The sequence below is a fragment of the Equus caballus genome, chromosome 6, assembly GCF_041296265.1.
Source record: "Equus caballus isolate H_3958 breed thoroughbred chromosome 6, TB-T2T, whole genome shotgun sequence".
NCBI lineage: Eukaryota > Metazoa > Chordata > Mammalia > Perissodactyla > Equidae > Equus > Equus caballus.
The window spans coordinates 38,430,610-38,449,097 of record NC_091689.1 but is presented as its reverse complement, the minus strand read 5'-3'; the positions used below and the strand labels follow the sequence as shown (position 1 = coordinate 38,449,097).

Here is an 18,488-nt window from a genome sequence, read left to right as displayed (position 1 = left end):
ACCCATGACTGCTTCAATGAATAAAAGTGGGAGGGAGACTTTAATGGCCCATGGTCTTCGCTGCTAAACAAAGCACACAGACAAGATGCTCCAACCTGCTCGAAATGTCAACAGAAAGCACTGTGAGTACTGCTGCTCACAACTACACCTGCAGGATTAGGAATCTCTAATTTTAGCATTTATCCATCACAAATTAACAAGTTATGTGAGGTGTATGAAATTATGTAGTATTCTACATTCTAACCAAAGCTTGAAATTGACAAACTTTCAGTTTTACCAATCTCTTGACAATGGAGAAAATCACGTTTTACACATAATTTGTATTCGCTGATTTTCTAATGAGGTTAAATATCATTTCACTCACTCAATTGCAATTCATGTTTTCTTTCCTGTAAAACTATTTATTCTTGCCATTTATCCATTTTTCTTCTGAGATTTAAGGCTATTTATTTGTGAGTGTTCTTTGATTGGAGAATTTAATCCAGTTACATTTAAAGTGGTGATTGTTATGTGGGGACTTAATGCTGACATTTTAATTCTGTTTTCTGGCTGTTCTCTGTTTCCATCATTTCTCTTCCTTTGTATTTCTGACTGCCATTTCATTTTGGTTGTTTTCTGAGGTAGATTTCTCAGTTTTCTCTTTTTTTGTGAATTGTGGCTGTACTCTGATTTTTTGTTTAGTGGTTATCGTGAGGATTGTATGAAAGATATTCTCTTTTAAGTTGTAATTGAGCCTTTGCCTCCCTGATCTGGTGGAGAGCCACAGGTTTCTGATCGTGTCTGTCTATTTATCTCCTGCTCAGAGCTGTGTAGACCTTTGCATTTTTGTTTCTGGTGTGACGGCATCTTTAATTATTTCTTGTCAAGGAGGTCTAGTGGTGATGAACTCCCTCAGCTTTTGCTTATCTGGGAAAGCTGTTACTTCTCCATTGTATCTTAAAGAAAGTTCATTGGATAGAGTATTCTTGGCTGAAAGTTTTTGTCTTTCATTATTTTGAATATATCATTCCATACTCTCTTAGCCTGTAGGGTTTGTCCTGAGAAATCTGCTGAAAGCCTGGTAGGGTTTCATTGGTAGGTTATTTTCTTCTGCCTCGCTGCTCCTAGTATTTTGTCTTTATCATTAAATTTGGCCGTTTTTACTATTATATGCCTTGGAGAAGGTCTTTTAGCATTGATGAAGTTGGGCATTCAATTAGCTTCATTTATCTGTAAATCTGAAACCATCCCCAGCTTTAGGAAGTTCCCAGCAATTATTTCTTTGAACGAGTTCTCGGCTCCTTTCTCCCTCTCTTCTCCCACTGCAATACCTATAATCCTTACGTTGCTTTTCTTAATTGAGTGATATATTTCTTGCAGAATTCCTTCCTATTTAAAAATTTAGCTCTGTCTCCTCCTCCACTTGTAGCATTTCTACATTTTTCTCCTCTAGAAGACTATTTACTCCATAACATCAGTTCTATTTCTTAATGATTCTAGATTATTTTTTATTTCATTAATTGTGTTTTTCACATCCAGAATTTCTGCTTGATTTTTTAAAGTTTCAATCTCTTTGGCGAAGAGATTCATTTTATTGCTGGTTTCCTTGAATTGTCTTTCTGTGTTTTCTAGTAAGTCATTGAGTTTCTTATGATGGCTATTTTGAATTCTCTATCATTTAGGTTCTGTATTTCTCTGTCTTCAGTGTTGGTTTCTGGAGAATTGTCATTTTCCTTCTGGTCTGAATTGTTGCAGCCGTTTTCTCATGGTGTTTGATGAGCTAATCTTTTGTCAGGACATTTGTGGTATTCTTAGGATGCAGATTCCCCCTGTTACCACTAGGGGGAAGCAGGAGCAGCGTTTCTGGCCCCACTCCATCTGCTGGAAGCTGTGGACCTATTACAGGTGCTTGCCCCAGCCTGGGGTGAATTCAGACACTTGTGTGGACTGTCGTTGGCAGGCCCGGCTTCCTTGCTGGGATGGACCACGCTTTGGTGCTTCAGGGGCACTCTGAGCTCCCCATCTCTACCAGAAAGTGATCGCCAGTGGGCTCAAAGCTGCTGCTGCCTCTTCCCACAGCTGCCCAGGACATGTTCTCTATTTGGGGGCTCAGCAGCACTGTGAGCCCTCATCTGCATGTCTGGGAAGCATTTGCCCCAACACGTAGATCTGCTGCTGTCTCTGTTTACAGTCCATTGGACTGTTGTGCTTGGTGGATGGGGCTTCCTCGCTGGGACCTGAGCTATTGCTGCCCCTTGGTGGCACAGGGGCATGGTGGGCTCCCTCTCCCCACCAGGAGAGTGAAAACAAGCACAGGCTAAGAGTTACAGCTGGCTCCTCCTATGGTCACCCTGGTGTGTGCTCCCACTGTCAGGTGCTTGCCCCAGGTAGGAAAGTGTTTGTGTGCATGCACAGGGCTACCAGGGGAGAGCAGGGTGTGCTCACCCATCTCACTTCCCCAGTGGCCAATCCACCCACCCTCAGATGTACAGCTGCGTGTGTCTCTCAGGCATCCTGTTGTGCTTTGTGGGTTTCTTCCATTGGTCAGTGAATGTCTATTTAGTTGTAGTTCAAAAGGGAGAATGATGAAGGGAACAGCTCACTCTGCCATATTGCTGACTTCATCCTCCTGTATGTTTCTTAGCAGCATTCCAAATAGTTGATGACACTATCTAGAGCTTGGTTTGAAAAACACAAAAAACTCTTGATTTTCCTTTTATTTCACTTGTTGATTGTTATTTATTACTGCAAATCAAACCACCCCAAAATCCAGTGGCATAGAGTAACTACAATATTGCTGTTGCAATTCATGAGTCTGAAATTTTGACAGGGCTTTTCAGGAGGAGCTAATCTCGGCTCCATGTTCTGGCTGTAAGTTCCACATGCAAAGCTGCATTTGCCAGGTGTTTGGCTCTGGCAGGATGACCTCATTCACAATGCTGGAGGCTGGAATGACTGGGTTTTGGTGAGACCTATCTCTCTCTATGTCATCTGTCATCATTCGACATTGTGGTCTGAAATTCTTTACGTGAAGCCTAGAGCCCAAGAGAACAAAAATAGTAGCTTCAAGGCCTCCGATGACCTGGGCCCAGAATTGGTACCGTATGACAATTGCCACACTCTGTTGGCCAAAGCAAGTCACATGGCCAGAGCATATTGAAGGGCTTGTTTCTGGATGGAAGAAGCAGCATATATACATAGAATGGGAGAAACTGTTAACAGTCATCTTTGCAAACAATTTCCACACTGCCCATTCTAAAATGTTTTGCTCGTCTCTTCCTCTGCCTGATTTCTAAATATTAGTTAATTTTTTGTTGTTGAGGAAGATTGGCCACCAGCTAATCTGTGCAAACTTCCTCCACTTTATGTAGGATGCTGCCACAGCATGGCTTGATGAACAGTGCTAGGTTTGAGCCCATTTTGAGTAACTATCTAATTGCTCAAATTACGAACCTAGGAATTATTCTTGATTTTAATCTTTTCTCATCCCACAAGTTCCATTAGAAAATACTCTTGGCTTGATCTCTAAAACCTGCCCTGACTTACAAATGTTCCCTTTCACTGATAATTCTTTAATGCAAACCGTCATTTACTACCATAGGCTCTTTTGCTTCCACCTTTGTCCCATAATATCCATTCTCTGAACAGCAGATGAAGTGGACATGTAAGACTGTACATCACATTATCTAACAAACGTTTTTTTATGCTTGCATTTGGAGTTTCTACTCTTTAACATGGCTTTACAATACCATCCTTACTCAGGACTTTTTTCCCTCTCTGATGGCAGCTCCAATTCTTTTCTCCCTAGAACTTCACTTTAGTAACAATGGCTGTATTTATGATCTCCAAGCACGCCAAGCTCACTGCCATTTGAGGAAGTTTGAACATGGCATCCCTTCTCCTGGAGTGATTTGTGCAGGTTTTTCTTTAAATCATTAAGGAGCAAGTAAAATATTATTTTATCAGAGACTTTTCTAGAACATCCTATCTAATGCTTTCCCAACTCCATGGTTACTTTCCATAATATTAGTATATTTTATTTTATTTACAGCATCTATCACTAACTGATAGCTTTATTCTTTGTCGTTCATTGTCACCAGCACACACATTACACAAACTTCACAAATTTACAAACCCTGTCAATCTTGATCAGAAGTTTACCCCAGCACCCAGAAAATTATCAGGAACAGAAAAGCTATTCAATAATTGTTAAGTGAACGAATAGATAGGAAGAAATAGTAGCCACATTTTGCTAAGAGAATGTTTTTTGTTACTTTTGGCTTTGTTGTAGGATGGTGAAAGTGGGATATAAATTTTTGCTCATGTTAATATTTGTAAAATATTTGTAAATGTGAGTTTGTAAAAGTGAATAATAAAAATGAAATAATCATTGTGATCCATGTAATGGGTAAACATTTCAGAAAGTCTGAATGAGAGAAATTCCATCTCTATATCCTTCTTTTTCTTTCCTGCCTGACTAGAAAGCATGGCATTGCTGACTGTCCCAAGCTTTTTAGAACAGTATGAGAACCATCCAGACACACGTGCATCAACAATGATCAATAGACTATCTTGGAAGTATTTCTTTTTAATTTGAAGTGTACATCATTATATTTTGACTTCTTTAGAGACCACATCATTTTCACCACCAAAAGTCTAGTTTCCATCTATCACCAACAAATGTGCTGTTTCACATCTTCTTTATTCATTCATAGGCACCTATGTTGTTCTCAAGTCTAGGCTGTCACCTTACTCAATATGCCATGTAACCAGGAGATTCTGTCTATTGGAAAAGACACCTGCGGAAAGACTCTCTTCAACCTCACTAGAAAAGCCTCTCATTGAAATGGTGTGGTTAGCTGACCCTTGTGCCATGAAACTCCAGGGAATAGACTCTTGGGTTGTGACACACCTACAGAAACACCAAATGCTAACTGGACCTGCACGTCATCTGGTGACCTGAAAGTAAAGATTTCTGGAATTGAAGTAGATGACATCTGATGAGACAGCTTTCCCAAGATGTCCAGACCAAGCCTTTGGAAGCTTGTCTGCAAACCTTTGGTGACAACATAGCACTTCAGATGATCTCCAATGCCTATGATCTTGACAGATGTATTTTAGAAAAAAGGGCCTGAAGGTTCTCCTTCCTATCCCATATTTGTTACTCAAATGTGGCCACAAGAGGTTTCCAATCAGTGCACTTTCCCTCCAATGTGGGAGATGACACTCAGAAAACTCCTTCCTGGCATCAGTGGACAAATGCTTGATGAAAATGGAAAACTCTGACTCTTGAGCAGTGGTGCTTTCAGAGAAAGATCCTGATCAATATGGGAAAATATGAAAATTAATCAACAGGAGGCCGAAGAGGGAACTGTCACATCCTACATTGATAGTGGAGCCCAACAGGACTTCATCTTCTTGACTGACAAGAAGCTGAGCCAATGAGACACTGCGACAAGTCAGCCAATGAAAAGCCACCATACATCAACCCCTCAATTCCTCCAATAGACACTTTATTTATAAAAGTCCTCCCAACTTCTCCTTCCCCTCTATAAAAGAATTTCTCCTCACCTTTGCTGCTAGGAGGTTCCACACTGATCACTGTAGTTATACACCTTGAGGCAAATAAACCCATTTTGCTGAGGAATGAACTGGCTGTCTATTTCTTAAGATCAGCGATTGCTACCCCAGCTTTCTTTTTGTTTCCGTTTGCATGAAACATATTTTTCCATTCCTTCACTTTCAGCCTGTGTGTATCTCTAGATCTGAAGTGAGCCTTGTAATTGGCTACATGGGTCCTGTATTTAACCCAGTCAGCCACCCTATGTCTTTTGATTTGATCATTTAATCCATTTACAGTAAAATAATTATTGATGGATATGTACTTATTGTCATTTTGTTAATTTTTCTGGATGTTTTTTTAGTTATTCATGATTCCTTTAGGGTTCCTTTATATTTCTGACAGACGAGTGGCGTAGGTCTGCACTTAAGAACCAAACGTGTGCCCCCAAAGTGGAGCATGCCAAAGTTAACCACTGGCCCAAAATTGCTCATAATTTTAACTAGAAAAAATATACTTTGGTTTTAGAATGAATTTTCTCTATGTCCCATTTTAGTTTCAGTTTATATCTTCTTTTATATTTTTTAAAAGTAATTTCTCTAAGGTTAATTCTTCTTCATACCCTCTGTATTTTCCTTTCAAGTTTCATTGTTTTCTTTATTTTGGCCTGTATTTCATGAAAGGTGATTTCCTCATATATCTGATGATTCTTCTCTGTCCATATGTATGAGTTAGCCACTCAATGGAAGTTCTGAGGAGAGGGAAGATTTTTTGAAATATAGCCAATATATGTTTCAAGTGGGGACACTATTTGATTGTGAAAAATTTGAAACATTAGGGCCTGTGGATCTCTTTTCTTGTGCTGACCAGCTTCTATGAAGAGAAAATTTCAATATCTCCTCTAAGGGTTATTAGCATGGCTGCCAGTATCACCAAGCAAATGGGAATGAATTGGACCTCCAGTTCAAGATGTGGATGATTACACACACTTCTCTTGTCAAATTGGTCATCTGTCTGCATCTGTCACTGGTACCCACTCTGGTTCAAAACCTAAGTTTCGCGTTTCCATAAGAAACTACCAGTCATCTAAATCTGAAACTCTTCACGCATTCTCCAAAATTGAAATACTGAAAATAAAAGCAATAAAATCACCCAAATTTTATGTCAACATATACATAAACATCTTAAATTAACAAAGCCGATTTTAGGGACACACTGGAACTGTAGGTCAGTAATGAACATTACAGAAAAGAGAAGAATGCTGTATGTTACAGAGTTTCTGATTCAATGTAGTTATCAGAATTCAAAGATAGACCATAATGACCCATGTCCTAGCATAATCTCCTTCTTTTAGTTTGATTATGACTGGTTAGCACGTCATGATTTGGTTCTGTCAAAACGGAAGGGATTTTGCAGGTGTAATTCAAGTTGATCTAATTCAACTATAATTCTACTTTTCAGTCCATTTTGAATTATATGAATAATTGTTTAGGTGTATCTTATAAATAAAAATTTTTCTAATTGTAATAGTAGCTGCCTAGGAGATACTATGTTTGAATGTCATGCACTAACAAACTGGTTAGAACCAGATCGAATAGATAAAGTAGAATAAGCTGCCGGCAACCTAGTAAGCCGTCCTCACTGCAGTTAGACACTTGATCACTTGATTTAACAAACTACGTACAGACTTGACACATGTCCCAGGATGCTAGTTTTCAAAACTTACTTGGCCTAACCACAGTCTTTCTCTGTAAAGTTGATAACATATAAAAGTAAACAGTTCTGCCATAACATGATATATATATGTATTCAAAAAACTTTTTTATGGTAAAACTGCATATTGGGAAGACATCAATTCTAGGAAAAATAGGGCTAGACCATTTAAAACTTAAAACTTATGAGATATTAATCAGAGCATAAACTCCAAATATTTAAAAATTAGTAGCATAGTTAAATTTCTACTTGCATTTTAAATAAGCATCAAACAGTTTTGTCTGTGAGAAAGTAAGCACTTCCTACTCTTCAGAGCTTAATGATTTCTTCTGCAAACTATAGGTCCTTGAATTTATTTACTTTCAATGAAGATTATTTAGTCAATATTTGACATCTGATTTTTGGTTGCTATTTTCATGAGTTAAGTTTTAACACCAGGGAAGTATCATTGCAGTTTTGTAATTGTCATTTCTAACTTCACTAGATAGCTAAAAGTTGTGAAATTCATAATGTGTATTGAAAGAAAATCAGCCGCTACTTGTTGCAGTGACAAAACTTCTGTGAAATTTTGTTTCTTAACATAGTCATATATTGCTTAGGTTTTCTCTCAGGGGTCAAAGAGAAGAATTGGATTTTATTCTAGAGTCCTGGAAATCTGGTGTGGGGGAAGGAAGGGTTCACACGTCTACTCTGGAAGCAAGGGTTGAAATTGGTCTTCCTGACTAATCAACTTTTCCAATAACAGTTCTCATCTCTATAAATAGGATTGTTAATTGCTGGTAAATCAAAGTGGTCTTTGCCACAGTGTGTGACACTGAGCCATTCTGGTACCAATTATCCGTATGAAAACTTCTTCTTACCAATCAAATTACATTCATCTACCCACTAAGAAAGACACCCCAAAGTTCCACCAAACCACGACACCTGAGAAAAGCACATGATCTCTGGGTAGTTTCTTGTCCTCTCCTTCAGGCTTAGATGTGATTTCTTGCTCTGGTTTTGGATGTTGGTCTTTGGGACAAATCCCTTGACCCAACATTGTCCGTGGTCCCTGATTGCACCCTCCGGGAGATCTTTCCTTGTCTGTTACCACTCATGATACATCTAAAGTGGCCGCTGGGGTCTCTGCCTCATTGGCTCTCAGCAGTTCCTATTGCCTGCTTTTCAAAGAGCGCACAGCTTTACCATCACACGCCTTACATATTGGATTAGTGGCTTATGTATTATTACATTCACATCTTTTCTATTTTAATTTTTTAAAATTTTTTTATTGTAGTAGCAGGGATTTATAACATTATATAAATTTCAGGTGTACATGGTTATATATTTTGAATTCTCTGCAGATTACATCATGTTCACCATCCAAAGACTAATTACAGTCCATCACCATACACTTGTGCCTAAACACCCCTTTCATACTCCTCCCTTCCCCCTTCCCCTCTGGTAACCACCAATCCAATCTCTGTTTCTATGTGTTTGTTTGTCATTGTTTTTACCTTCTACTTGTGAGTGAGATCATATGATATTTACCTTTCTCCTTCTGACGTATTTCACTTAGCATAATGCCCTCAAGTTCCATCCATGTTGTCACAAATGGCCAGATTTCATCATTTCTTATGCCTGAGTAGTATTCCACTGTGTATATATATCACGTCTTCTTTACCCATTAATCTCTTGATGTGTACCTATGTTGCTGCCTAGTATTGGCTATTGTGAATAATGCTGCAATGTACATAGAGGTGCATTTATCTTTATCCATTCATGTTATCATGTTCTTCGGATAAATACCCAGCAGTGGAATAGCTGAATCATATGATAGATCTATTTTTACCTTTTTGAGGAATCACCATACTTTCACCATTGTTATTTAACATAGTGTTGGAAGTCTTAGCCAGAGCTATCAGTCCAGAAAAAGAAATAAAATGGATCCAAATTGGAAAGGAAGCAGTGAAACTGTCACTATTTGCAGATTACATGATTTTATCTATAGAAAATGCTAAAGAATCCACTAAAAACTTTTAAAAATAATAAATAAATATGCTCAAGTTGCAGGATAGAAAATCAACATACAAAAATAAGTTGCATTTCTATATACTAACAATGAAGTGGCAGAAAGAGAAATTAAGAATACAATCCCATTTACAATTGCAACAAAAAAGAATAAAATATCTAGGAATAAACTTAACCAAAGAGGTGAATGATCTGTACACTGAAAATTATAAAACATTGTTGAAAGAAATTGAAGAAGAAACAAAGAAGGGGAAAGATATCCTGTGCTCTTGGATTGGAAGAATTAACATAGTTAAAATGTCCATACTTCCTAAAGCAATGTACAGATTCAATGAAATCCCTATCAAAGTTCCAATGATGTTTTTCACAGAAATAGAACAAAGAATCATAAAATGTATATATAAAAACCAAACAGCCAAAGGAATTCTGAAAAAAAAACACAAAGCTGGAGGTATCACACTCCCTGATTTCAAAATACACTACAAAGACATGGTAACCAAAACGGCATGGTACTGGCACAAAAACAGACACATAGATCAATGGAACAGAATCGAGAGCCTGGAAATAAACCCACACATCTATGGACAGCTAATTTTTGACAAGGGAGTCAAGAACATACAACGGAGAAAGGAAAAATCTCTTCAATAAATGGTATTGGGAAAACCAGACAGACACACGCAAAAGAATGAAACTAGACCACTATCTTACACGATGCACAAAAATCAACTCAAAATGGATCACAGACCTGAACGTAAATCTGAAACCATTAAACTTCTAGAAGAAAAACTTAGGCAGTATGCTGTTCGACATCAATCTTAGCAGCATATTTTCAAGTATGTCTGACCTGGCAACGGAAACAATAGAAAAAATAAACAAATTGGACTACAGCAAACTAAAATGCTTCTGCACAGCAAATGAAACCATCAACAAAATGAAAAGACAACCTAACAACTGGGGGAAGATATTTGCAAACCATGCATCAGACATGGGGTTAATATCCAAAATAGATAAAGAACTGATACATCTCATCAACAAAAAAATCTAACAACCCAATTAAAAAAAGGGCAAAAGATCTGAACAGAAATTTCTCCAAAGAAGATACACAGATGGCCAATAGGCACATGCATGAAAAGATGTTCAACATCACTAATTATCAGGGAAATGCAAGTCAAAACTTCAATGAGATATCACCTTACATCCATCAGAATGGCTATAATTAACAAGACAGGAAACAGTGTTGCAGAGGATTTGGAGAGAAGGGAACTCTCATACACTGGTGGTGGGAGTGCAAACTGTTGCAGCCGCTACGGAAAACACTCTCATCTTTTCCAATGTTTTTCCCTCTGGCCAGTTCTGAGCCATCAGTCACATGCCTTGTTCTTTCCAGGACCTAATTCTCAAGCCTGTCTCCTCGCAAGGCCTCCTTTAAACCATGCATATGGGTTTAAGGTCACTTAATCTGCTAATCCTCAGTGGGGGGATGATACCCTTTATTCACACTTTGTCTCAGGAGTGTCTTTACAGAATTCATTTTCAGACACTTACTGGGTTTCGTGTACAGTGTGCATGCACCAAGTCTAATTATTCTGTGTTTCTGAAGATTCTGGAAGCCACTGAATCTTTTTTAATATATTTCTTTTTTTGTTTCAATTGGGACACATTTTTTCCTTTTGCTTTCAATTTAGAACCCTGGCTGATAGAATCAGACTCCAAATGCCAGTTTCAGCTTAAACAGAAAACATGATGGAAAGTAAGGGCAATGATTACAAGGATTGAGGAGGAAAAATGTATTTAAAAATATTTAGGAGACAGAATTAAGAGGATTTCATAATTGTTCGTCTTGTGGAAATGAGATAAAAGTGTTGAGAATAAGGCTCAAATGTCAAATTGGCTCCCCATTTGTGTGACACATCCACCTTTGTTTTTTCTACAATGTAGTAAGTACTCAGTAAGTATTTAATGACTAATAAGTTGTGGTACAAGCAGCAGCTGTCTTTTTTCCTCCAGATTTTACATGCAACAAAGTGAGTAGTGGGGTTGAACTAATTTTTACAAGAAAGGAATCATTATTTTATTCCATATTATCACACGATTGACCTACACTCCATTGTGTGGGAAAGATACTCATCTCTCAAAATAAGAATGGAAAAAAATATTCATTTCCCTTTCTGTAAATCAAACTTTGATAATTTACTACATAATAAAACACTAACGGAACACAGTGTGCATTATAAAAGCATCCAAATAGAGACCATGTGCTTTAAAAATTTCATCTTCTTGCCATGAACCAATTAAAGAATGAATGAGAAGTGCAAGATAATAATTACTAGTTACTAACTGGATGATAATAAGAATTGCTGAAAGGAGATGTAACGAAAAGGGAGCAGTGACCCTGTGAGAGGAGGAAAACTAGGGTAATTGTAAGCCTCAGAGTCATCATTGTCCAATTTTGAAAATTATCTGAAGTAGAGTCTCATAAAAAATGCAGAAAATGGTAGAATATTTGAGAAATTTGTCTTATTTCTGTTTTGCTCTTCCTAATGTTAAGAGCTTTTCTGGAGAAGGAATGGCCTGTGGGTGCAGACACAATATCGGTGGAAATTAACTTCCTGCTTTCCTGAGTCGTGAGACTACTGGAATAAAAGATTTCAAGAAGGTCATTTCTGGTAGCATGGACTGCTCAGTATTTGCTGGTGATCTCTTTCTCTCCATTTTCAGAGCTGTTGGCATGAAAAATTTAATTATTCTTGCTTTTGTAGGAATGTCATTAAAAGTGACTTCAATGATGCCATTAAAGAGGAGCAAAATTTGCCACCCTAAAATATGCCTCTTTGGCATAAAGATTATTTTATGCTGGTTATTTTTAGGTGTTAAAGGACATAGGACGAGTTCTGAAAACTGGATTAGAAGTTACCCTTGTGTAAAAGACATTTACATTTATCAGGGAAATTTTCATTTGTAAGGGTGTCTCCCTCTCTGTACCAGGAAGTGGAGAATGACCAAATTTCTAGAAACTCTTATCCATGGGGAAGGCAGCAACTTAAACCTGTATTACAACCATGTCCTAGTTTACTGTGCCTTTCCTGGTAACCTCCAATAACGGTCTTCCCATTCCCCCCAACCTCTTTGTCTTTAGCTGAAGATGACATTTAAGGTGAAGACTTGGGCCATTTCAGGAAGCTGGTTTTCTTGGGTCTCTCCCGTGTAGATAGGAGTATATATGTTGTGAAACTTTGGTGGTTTTTTTTTTTCCCTGTTGATCTGTCTTTTATTACAGGAGATGTCTTTACCAAAAATCTAGAAGGGTAGAGGACAAGTTATTTTTCCTCTCCTACACTATTTACTGACACTATAGGGTAAAATGCCTCCATCTTGCTTTTCAGCAAACTAAATCCAAAGATATGGCGTGGTTTCCCCTAGATCCTGGTGTGCCAGGGCCAAAAATAGATACAGATCTCTTGATTATCTCCATTATTTACTACCTGAAATGGGTAAGAAGTCTGAAGTTGGTGTCTCTGCTCAATTCTACACCCCCTAAGATTATTTCTAATGATAACAATGAAAACAGCAGACATTTTCATCACTTTCCTGATTGGCATGACACCATTCCCTTCCTACTCACTCATTCTACTCTTCGTGGGGCTGGCCTTGTAGGTATGTGGCCTGTGTGCTCACACAGGATCTCACACTCAGAAAGGATCCTTGCTTTGTTTAATACTCTGTTGTTGAAATCTTACAATTCTTAATAATTTTATCACTGAGAAAGCAAGGGACTGGAGGAGCTATGCTGGGCAGCAGCATTAGCATGCGGCTTTGGTCCAGCAACAATACTTGCACAAGTGGGCTCAGGCAGCACGCACAAGGAACAACGGGCCTGGCCTCCCCATGCGCACACACACAACTGTTCAAAGCACCACAGGACCCAGGGGGAGTGGCTGGGTTGGGACCTGGAACTAAACTGGTGGCAGTGATGCCAGCAGCAGCTGCAGGTGCAGCAACAGTGCTGGAGGTGGCTACTGCCCTCTAGAGAGGAGGATCTCTGCCTGGCAGGAGCAATGGCCCATGATGGGGGCAGGGGTTGACTTAGCCTTCAGTCCAGAGTCCATCCCTGTGTCATCTAAAACATTATTAACTGTCTCACTTGAGTGTCAGGACAGGAAAGCCTAGGAGCTTAGGAAGTAAACTTGGTCAGTAAATTATTTTAAATGAAAGTGTACACATGGTCATCGCACTAAAGCATATAAGGGGGTTATCAGAAATCATCAGAATCCAGAATCTATGGTTTTCAAAGCTGCTGCAACGTTGCAAAACAAATATCCACAGGATCAGAAATAGAAATAAAATTTAAAGATAATTTGAAGATTTAAAATTTAATATGAAAGATTATTCATGGAATAGAAAGTTCTTTTCCTATGAAGTTTCAGAAACCAATTATTAACAAAAAGGATAAAAATAGCATCGATGTAGTCTGTAATTGAAAATATAAGGAGAAAATGAATAAATAAGCATTTGAAACATGAAGCCACTTTTGTTTTCTTATACAAAGTCCACAAGTTACCAGAAATTTGAAATTCTTAAAATGCCATTTATTAGATTTATATTTAAAATTAAATTCAGATTTACATGAAATTGACTTATATGGATAGGTTGAAATTTATTCATAAGAGAAATTTTTTAATGAAAAGTTCTCCTTGAGCATCATTAGCTCTATCTTTACTGTAATTTATATTTTTCTATAAGGTATCAGAAATTCAGTTCAAATTTGTACAACCCACAAACACTCCTAATATCTCTGATATCTTAAGCAGATCCTTCTCAAAATTAAAAATCACCAAAACTTAATTGCAACTTAGCATTTGCCACCAGTGACTGACAATATTTTCAATTATATTGACAACAAACAAAGTTCCTAAAACTATAAATTTTGATGAAAATAAATTTGGAGAAAAGAGTTCCAGAAAAATCTTATGACCAATATTGATATTACATAGTAAAGTATATCTATTGATTATATATAAAATTATAATACAGAAATATTGTTTGCAATTTGTATTTCATTTTATAGCTGATAAATTAATTTTGAAGGAAGAAACTTTATATTTTAGCACCAATAGTGGTAGTCTTTCCTGCTTTTTGAACAAGAAGCTTCATATTTTCATTTTGTGCTGTGCCCTTCAAATTCTGTGGAGTATGACCCTTCCCCTCCTGCCATACTTGAGAGGGTAAAGAGCATGTCTGCACTCATCACTGATGGGCATTTCACCCAGGGAGTTTCCTTGAGCTGATGGATTTTTATGGGATGTAATGGTGGGATCTGTTTGTGATAGTGACTGAGCCATAATATCAATGAGTAAAATTGATCCATAGATGTTGGCTAGTCTCAACATATTTCAGTAGAACTATGAGATGCAGTAATGGGGAATAAAATCTCATCTGAGAGACATTATCTAATGCTACAAGTAGCAGTGGCTACTGTTAAAAAAGAGACAACAGGTTCAGAATGGAGTCGTTTGCGCTAAGCCCAAATCACAAAACTGAGACTTGATACCAAACAATTACAATTTCAACCTTCCCCAGGGTTGGAGTCTCAAACCAGTCAATATGGCATTACTCCATCAGCACCAGTGAGGTAATCTACCTAATGGACCCCTGCCATCCCCCAAGGGAGGGTGATGTTGCCTGAAACAATCAGCTCTTTGCAAGAGTAACTTTCTTGCCCTGCCTCCTTCTGCCTATAAGAGTGTTTCATTGTGTTAAGCTCTTCAGAGCTCATTTCTGTTTACTAGATGGGATGCTGCCTGATTCATTCAATAAAACCAATACAACCGTTAAAACTTACTCAGTTGAATTTGTTTCTTAACATTACTTAGGATGCAAACAGTATATGTAGAAAACCAGGGATAGGTGTGGGAATGTCCTTGACTAATTAATCCCCACTAATTTGACTAAAACTTTGACCCACTCATCTTATAATTAATTGCACAATTTCCTTCACCTCTGTTAGCACCTCCACGTTTTTATTGTTGATCCTGAGGTATGCCTGAAATTAAATCATTTCCTTAGGATTCATCACCCTATTAGAGACATAAACCTGTCATATTCCACTCAGAGTAGTATAAGGAATTCTGAACCCCTGATGAATTCTTGAAGTCTCAGCTAAATACCTGTAATGATAAGTTTCTTTAAATTAAAAGAAAGACTAACTGGTATGGTAAATTACAGGTTTGCTATGAGAATAACAAGAAGTCTTCTGACTTTCAATTAGATCTTGACATTCAGGAAAAATTTATGTTTGTTTTAGATATTTTTGAAAATAGTAGCACTGGTATGCTGAAATACAACTTCAGTTAGTTTCTACTTTCGTTGCTGCATGACAAACAATAATTATCATCAACATCATATCAGGAAAAAATTAATTAATTTGGAAATTAATTTGAAATTGATGGGAAAAAGCATCATGAAGAAAAAAGATAAGGCTTAGAATTTTATATATACTCACATGCACGTATATTTACAAGACAATTTTGTCCAGACCTAAGTGATAATCTTCTTATCTAGATTAATTGTGGTCCTTGCACCCTAAGCATAAAATAATATATTTAATTCTGTACACTGATGAATGAACTTATATCCAAGTCCTGGCTACACATGCAAAAAGCTCTGTCTCCATTTTCACAGTGCAGATTCTCTGAATCACTCTTCTGAGGGCCCCCATAACCTCTCTGTTTCTCAGGCTGTAGATGATGGGGTTGAGCATTGGGGTCAAGATGGTGTAGAAGACAGCCAGAACCTTGTCCTTTGTTGGAGATCTTAGGGATCTTGGGTGTAGATAAGTGTAAACAAGTGGAGCATAATAAAAAGTCACCACAGTCAAGTGGGTGCTGCAGGTGGAATAGGGCTTCTTCCTCCCTTCTGCTGAGTGCATGCAGTGGACAGCAAGGAGAACTCGGCCATAAGAATATGCGATGCCAATGAAAGGAAACACAAGGAAGAGGGTGGTGCTCACAAACACTGTGTACTCATAAACCCAGGTATCCATGCAGGCCAGGGTCAACATGGCCAGGACATCACAGAAGATATGGTTGATGGCCCTGGATTGACAGTAAGGGATAGGGAAGGCGTGTATGTGGTGTGGGCACAAGAGTTGACAGAGCCCATTATCCAAGATCCTATTATCATCAGCACACACATTCTTTTGCTCATACGAATGGGATAGTGGAGAGGAAAGCAAATAGCTATATAACGATCATACGCCATTGATGTCAAGAGCAGCACTTCCACACCTGCTAACGTCAAGAAAAAGAAGCTCTGAACCCCACATCCAATGAAGGAGATAGATTTGTTTCCAAAGAGAAAATTAGAAATCATTTTGGGGACAATCATGGAGATGTAATTCAAGTCAATGATGGAGAACTGAGTAAGTAAAAAATACATGGGTGTGTGGAGCTGGGTGTCCAGAAATATGAGGAGAATCATGCACAGATTGCCAAACAGAGCTGTTAGGAAAATGAGAACAATGAGAATGAAGAAGAACAGGCCAATTTTTGACAGTGGAAACAACCCCAATAAAATAAAATCAGTTGATGTTAGGTTATAATTTTCCATGGAGCATTAATATGATTTTTCCTAGAGACAGACACAAGAGTAAGTGATTTGAGTATAAAACTATAAGCTCTTTTTAACTTAATATTTTAGACTGTGTATTATTTAAAATTTTATAGCTCTTAAATGAAGAACTGAACTTATCTATTTTGGGAGAAACAAACTTTCTTTTCTGATCCAGAGATTAAAACGTGAAAATGCGAACATTTGTGGCCAAAGTGTTTTCTAAGAAACTATTAAAATATTTTAAAAACAAGATTTCTATTTTGACCTCCTTAGGATAAATATGTTTTACTGCCCTACACAAACTCAGATATCATTAAAATCAGTTGTTGCATTCAAAATTCATAAGTGTAAAATTTATGAAAACCCATATATTATAGAGTTCTAGTAGCAATAAATGTTTATGACCCTTAAGGGATGATTTTTCTTTCATATTTTTCCCTAAAACTTGCCTCTAAAATTGAAGTAGTCTATCAGCTCATGTTTGAGGAGATTTATGTCTTTCTTACATCTTCTTTTCACAATAATGTCAAGTCAAGTTTTCCTGAAGACAGGTATTATCATTTGGTTCATCTGTTCTGAAATATAACATAAATCGTTATTGTCAAGTTCCACTTATGCAAAGTCATTCTCTTCTGCCTCCTCTCTCAGGTTCTGAATGCTTCAGTTAAAGAAGACCCTTTACTCAAACATCTATACACATGCTCATTGTGGCTGTCATGACTCTGCTCAAGATCTCCCCAAGAGCATGTTTTCCATCTCTCTGCTTCTCTAACATGTATATAACATTATACATTGATTTATGACACTTTGTCTTATTCATTTTTCCTTTTTTTTGTATTTAAAATTATCTGCAGTTCTAGATAAGTGTGTGAATTTAAGCATATATACTTACCATTTCTCTCTTTTAAAACCCAATTATTATGATGATAAACAACTGGATGTGTTATAAATTAAAAGACAGCAGGTGAGCAAAAGGCACAATGAGAAATGAAACAGTTCAGGATTCTTTGAAAGAAGGAATTTGGATAGAGAAATGTTCAGTTACTGAAATGGAGAAAAAGGACTTGGCACCTTGACAGTCTTCACGGAGGCAGGAGGAGGATTCTCCTCCAGAGACGTCAGAATTGAACAAGATCCACACAGTGTGTGATGTTTTAGTCTTAAATATTATTTTAGAGCCCAATGTTCCCAGACTTTAAAGGAAGTTTCCAACATGAAAGAGGAAGATACACAAATGTGCACACATACACACACAAACACACATGTGTATTCACACACACCCCACTCAAATATAAAGTGAGTTACACGTGATTGGGAACATGCAGAAAGACAACACATTTTTAAAAATCAGGATTCATATCTTTAAAGAAGTATGAAACATTATTATTCCACGATATATTATTAGATTAATTTAAAAAGTGTCAGATAATAAGAAAGGGTTTGCAAATTAAGAAATACATAATAATTGATCAAATGATTAAGTGAAAGTTTCAAAGACAAAGTGAAAAAATCTACCAGAATTAAAAGAATACAGCAACAGCAAAATTAAAAGATTGCCATTTTGAAAAGTTAGGATAATTAGAGAGTTAATACAGGGAAACCAGTGTATGCTTGTTAT

At 37.4% G+C, this 18,488-nt stretch overlaps 1 pseudogene; it reads right to left on the bottom strand.

Moving 5' to 3' along the window:
* Positions 1 to 13,849: 13,849 nt before the first annotated feature.
* LOC138924611 (olfactory receptor 2L5-like) lies at positions 13,850 to 17,341 on the bottom strand (annotated as a pseudogene).
* Positions 17,342 to 18,488: the final 1,147 nt, after the last annotated feature.